This window comes from Canis lupus, chromosome 35 (genome assembly GCF_011100685.1).
Source record: "Canis lupus familiaris isolate Mischka breed German Shepherd chromosome 35, alternate assembly UU_Cfam_GSD_1.0, whole genome shotgun sequence".
Lineage (NCBI taxonomy): Eukaryota > Metazoa > Chordata > Mammalia > Carnivora > Canidae > Canis > Canis lupus.
Window position 1 is genome coordinate 9,600,321 of NC_049256.1, and position 6,110 is coordinate 9,606,430.

Below are 6,110 nucleotides of genomic sequence, written 5' to 3' on the forward strand. Positions count from 1 at the left end.
GCTGATGGGTCGATGAATTTACCTGATCAGGGACACCAGATAGAAAATCCCTTCACCACAGTCTGGGCATCCCTCTAAAGCCTGGTTGAGGTGACCAGTCTCCTGTAATGGGTTAATAGGTAAACCAGCAGAATTGTCCATAAAATCCCTTCCTTGGAAAAAGTCTTGCTCATTGTAAGAGGACCAGAGAAAGAAGGCAGCATTAAGTCGTTTGGGAGGCCGGAGAAACAATGGAGAGGATACCAAGCCTCATCTGGTGGTGAAGAGTGGAGATTCAGGAATGGGTTATCAGATAGGCATTAGGATCCAGACTGAAAGACACTGGATTCAGTGAACTACATGTGAATTTATTTATTTATTTATTTATTTATTTATTTATTTATTTATTTATTTATTTATTTATTTAAGATTTTACTTATTTGAGAGAAAGAGAAAGAGGTAGTGACAGAGTATCAGTGGGGTGGAGAGGGAGAAGCACACTCCCCACCAACCAAGGAGCCTGACATGATGTGTGACACAGGGCTCAATCCCAGGACCATGGAATCATGACCTGAGTCAAAGGGAGACACTTAACAGTCTGACTGAGCCACTCACGTGCCTCCTCCTACCTCCCCCCCCCCCACTTTTCTGAAAGATTGTATTTATTTATTCATGAGAGACACAGAGAGAGGCAGAGACACAGGCAGAGGGAGAAGCAGGCTCCATGCAGGGAGCCCCATGTGGGACTTGATCCTGGATCTCCAGGATCATGCCCTGGGCTGAAGGCAGTGCTAAACCACTGAGCCACCCAGGCTGCCCACCTCCTACCCTTTTAAAAGATTTTATTTATTTGAGAAAGATGTAGACATGGGAACTTTAGGTACATTTTCTTGCTGAGGTCTATTTCCATATTTGCACAACAGAAATAATTTCTGCTTTTCCTGTTTCCCAGGATTTTGTACAAGTGATGATTCCTTCACTGTGTATTAGGCAGCAGCACAACTGGAGAATCTTATAAGATACACGACTCAGTATCATCACAAATAACCAAAGCTCTAGGTGTAGTAAAATTTTCTAATTTCAAACAATTATGCACATGCATTAAAACAATCTTATTAATCATACAATCTTATAAATCATTAATATAAGTTTATTAATGACTGAATTCTATTTTATATCTCCATTACTTAGTTTTCCTTCCAAAAGATTTGAAATCTTTAAATTGTTAAACATTACAAATCTTACTGCTTAAATCTGAATTTTTACTGAATTGGTAAATGGACCAATACTTCTAAAATAAACTGAATCAAACTAGCAGTCAGCAAACTATTATTTATATGGGTTGGAATGGCAAATCGAAAAATCATCACATAAGAGTCCTAGAGGGAAACTAAAAATAAACTTTTAGATCTTAGGAACTTTGTAAATGGACAAGCTCTCAAATTAAGGGGAAAAAAACCCCAACAGCCCCCCTTGCCCCCGCCCCCCCCAAAAAAACTGCCCATGCCTCAGCCTCAGTTTTATGAAAATGGCAAACTGCTAAAAATTGAGTGAATAATTAAATATATACTAGTAAGATTAACTTTGAGAATTTATGAGATAGTGGGGACATTAAAGAATGAGATTCTTTATTCAGTGCATGACTGTCAGCTGGTGTGTGGAGCCATTTGAGCTAGTCCCGTAACTGTGCCCTCACTCCATGAGCTACCCCGTGTCCGCAGTGGCATCGCACTCCTCTGGCGCAAGCCTCTCCTGAATCCCCCAACAAGTCCTAGTGGTTTAGAGACAGGCTTAAACTGACAGAGGGTGGGTTTGTATGCATTCTACAGTAAAGTAGGCCCAACCCCACCCCATCCTATTGGATCAAACCTTCTTAAGAGATGTTTCAACCAACATCTCTGATTATATGAGGTGTCCAAATATCAAAATAGTCACGATGCGGGAAACAATGGCAAAAGAAAAATTAAATTTCCTTACTACTTACAGCCCATTGACAAATCCTATAAACAAGCAGTGACATTCCTCTAGGAACTCAGCTACCTTGATGTTAATACTTTGCTAAGGGCTAAAGGCAATCTGAGCCCAACCCCCAGAATCCTGTAAGTCTACTTTGACATATAAAAATTCTTTTGGAAACTTCCTTTAACTCTATCCCCCAAGATAATAGTTGGCAGTCATTCCCCCGAATATGAGACCCACCAAAAGACATCTGACCCCAGTGAAGCTCTTTCTGCCTCTGAGTCCTGTCCCCGTGCTTTAATAAAACTACCTTTTTTGCACCAAAGACATCTCAAGAATTCTTGGCCGTTGGCTTCAACACGAACATCTTTCCTACGTCACTGAGATTGGCACATGTATTGCAGACTAACATTAATATTAATTAAAATGTGGTTATAAATGAAAGATGATTACTTGCCTTCCCAAATGTTCATACTCTGTTGAGTATTTCATACAGAAATAAAGCACTGTATACACTTGATCTTTTTTATTCCTTTCATTGTGAGTGGCATTAGGGGAAAAAAATGGGAGAGGAGTCCTACAAGGAAACCTATAATAATCAGACTCCAAGGTCTCATTTCTATCATTATCTATTGTGAATAATTATCCACATTTTACTTATTTCATCTATTTAAATCTTATCAATTGTGTTCAACTGATTAAAATGGACTAATTAATTATGTTTTAGAAATTTGGGGGGTATCATAGGATTAAGATATTTAATAAAACACATTTTTGTGATTAAAGTCTCAGAAGAATCCCTTAAGTGTTAAGTCCTACTTCCCGAACCCCTTGTAATGCACAGTTCATTCTGAAGCAGGAGTAAATCACTGAAGTGAACATTTTCTTCATAATGTCACTACAAAATAGCATAAAAAGTATTCTAACTACATGCCATGAAATTAAAACAGCAGACCATGACTGGTAGGAAATAATGGGTTTATCTTAGTTTCGTGAAGATTTTTTTTTTTAAAGTAGCATTTATGGAGAAAGTAATGAATATTAAATCGTTCACACACCTACAATGATTAAAGAACTCTTTTCACTTTTGCTAGCGACTGCGACTCGGTGAGATTTTTGTTGTTTGAACAAAGAGACTTAGAGATGTTGAATAGTGTCAGGTCAGACAGAATGAGGAGTTTGAAATGCAAATGGAAAGGAATCAGGTGAAAGTTATTCAAAAAGTTTAAGATGTCCTCACTTTGAAAATAGGACTCAGTTCTGGAACTCCAAGACTGATGCTCAAGTGTGGTTCACAGCCCAGCAACAGCAGCATCTCCTCAGAAAGTATCTCAGCTCCAACACAATCCTGTTAAATTAAAATCTTTTTAAAGAAGATCCTCAGGTGATTCATATGCACATTTATATGCACATTTAAGTTTTGGAAGCACTACCATGATGGGGAATGATTTTGAAAACTTAAGGCATGACTGGAAGGAAACAACATAGTTTTATATCACAGGAAATCTTCTTTAGAATGGGTGTTCCTTAAAGAGTGAGGGCGTTTTATTTTTATGTTTTTTGCATTCTCAGCACCTAGTATAATGCCTGGCTCATATCTGACCAGTGAGAATGGATGAGTAGATTATGTTAAAGTAAAAATGGAGCAGTCAAGTCAGTGATGCGACGCTATTTGTTAAAAACATTAAGGATGGTTGGCTTAACGGGCAAGTACAAGGACATTTAATAGGGACTCCTGAAAAGCAGAGTAAGTGAAAACAGGAAAAATTTTTGCTCAAACATATAATGGAAAAAAAAAACAAAAAAAACAAAAAACAAAAACAACAACCTGTCGTGCTTATTCAGGAATAAAGCACACAAAGGTTTTGAGCATCGTATGAATAACTTGGTAATTTGATACTTGTAGTTTACAGGGCAAATGTGTGATACCGGAATGTGAAAATATTTTCACTTTGCTAAGCCCTATTATTGGCCCATTATCCTGGTCCAACTTTACTAGAATTCTGTGCTCTTTGACCAAGGGAAAATCTAGAATGTAAAGTGGGTTTAAGATAAAAATCACTTGAGAAAATTAAGACTTAGAGGATATCCCAGAGAATGCTCAGAGTTATTTCAAAACATTTGTTCACCATAAGGCCGGTGAGCAAATTCTGACAACCCAGATTAGGTCAAGTTTCGCAGGCAAAGTCTCCAGAGACTGCCCACACTTCTGACACCAGCGGCCAGCTCTGAGGATCCTAGGCCACTTGTACTTGTTACCAAGAGGGTATACATTTGGCAGTCCCCACTATCCCCTCAGGTTCAGGTTCTAAGGTGCACCAGAAAAATTCACAGAACTCAACAAAGTGCTATAGTTCCCATTTGTTTTGTTACAACGTTTAGGAATCAGGGCCAGACACAAGAAACCCCCTGGGCAAGGTCCGGGTGCGTTACAGACACTAAGCTTCCATGTCCTCAGGACACATCAGCCTCCGGGCACATCATTGTGTATCCCCAACCCCAGAAGCTCTCCGGAGCCTTCCTGTGGTTTTTTTTAAGCCTACAGAGCCGATTGACTGAATCACTGACTACATGAGTCTTTGCTCTTCTCTGGAGGTTGGGCTGATACGATGAGGCTCAAAACCCCAACTCCTTGGTCAGTCACAGGGGTAGTCACTCTGGCTTGGTCAGCCCCTACTTTGGAACCATCTAGGGACCCACCGGGAATATCACAGACATGCCCATCACTTGGAAATCCCAAAGATGAAAAACTCCTTCCAGAAACCAAGGAAAAAGGCCAGCTCAATTCTTCAGTCTATATGTGGGCCTTACCAAGGACTCTGTTGAGGCTTACCTCTAGGTCAAATCTAGAGTGATCCATAGGAGATGGCCGGATTCTTCTGCTATTATTTCGTTGTTGCACTGATTATACCAAAAAAGTGGACAGAAAATGGCAGAACTCAGAACACAGGTTATCCAGTAATTTTTTTGCCTAATGGTATTCTTTATCACAGGTCTTTTATGACACAGATATTTACTGAGCACCTACTATGTGATGGGCACCTTGTGTGGATACTGCCGCAGAAATGCTTTGTCTACATACTGCTGAAAACAAATACATCCATCTGCATTTAACTAATGTTCCAATCGGTCCTTCATGTTTTACAAACTTTTCACTAAAAATATTTCATCATTTATTATGTTACTTTGGGTTACTTCTATGCCCATAGGGGAGTATAGTCCTCAACCTCTGTATCTGCAAAACCGTGGACATAATCACACCTACTTAGAAGGGCAAACAGTTGGTTAAGAGCCTGACTCTGGGACTAGGTTGCCTGACAGCTCCGGTTCTTTCTAGCCATGTCAGGTTAGGAATGTCACCTAATCCCACCTGCCACAGCTTTCTCATCCGTAAAATGGTAATACTTGCCCTCATAGAGATGTTGTGAGGATTAAATAAATTATTGAGTATTTCACTTATAATAGTGCCTGGCACCTAACAAGCACATTTCAGTGATTTTAGCAATTATTATTTTAATTCCCTTATTAATTATATTTATTAGTTATATTTGGGTTGTTGTGTTCATATCGGATAATATTTATGAATGCTATTATAAAACTTGATGCAAAGTATACATTTAAATATTTCCTTTACTATAGAAATTATTCTGTGTTTCACACTATTTCACACTATTCATTAAGAAGAGTACTCCACGGATACAAATAAGTGAGATGAAATCTGCTTCTGTCTGATGGCAGGTAAAAAAAAAAAAAAAAAAAAAGAAAAAAGGAAATGGGAATATAAACGGATTCAGCTGACAAACCAATTTTTGGGCAGTGCTAAACTACTTAAAATTGGGGGGTGGGAGGAGGAATTCTTAATAGGCAAAGGTAAAAAATTTGAAAAGTATGGGCATAAAAGGAGGCCCTGAGAAGTTAAAATTATAATTAATTAAAAAATTCAAATCATTAAATCTTTTGGCACTTCTTTTATGGATAGTTCCAAGTTTTTCTTGTGATACATACTTACAGGATGCAGGATATTAACTCCTTTTGTTATAATATCTATATGGCACAGAAAACTTAAAAGCATGTTTTCTCTAAAGAATACTTTTAAACGGTCAGAGGGAAGTCTAAGGTTTAAAGTTTATGGTTTAAATGTTTAAAGCCTTACTCCAACCTTCCCTTCCCTC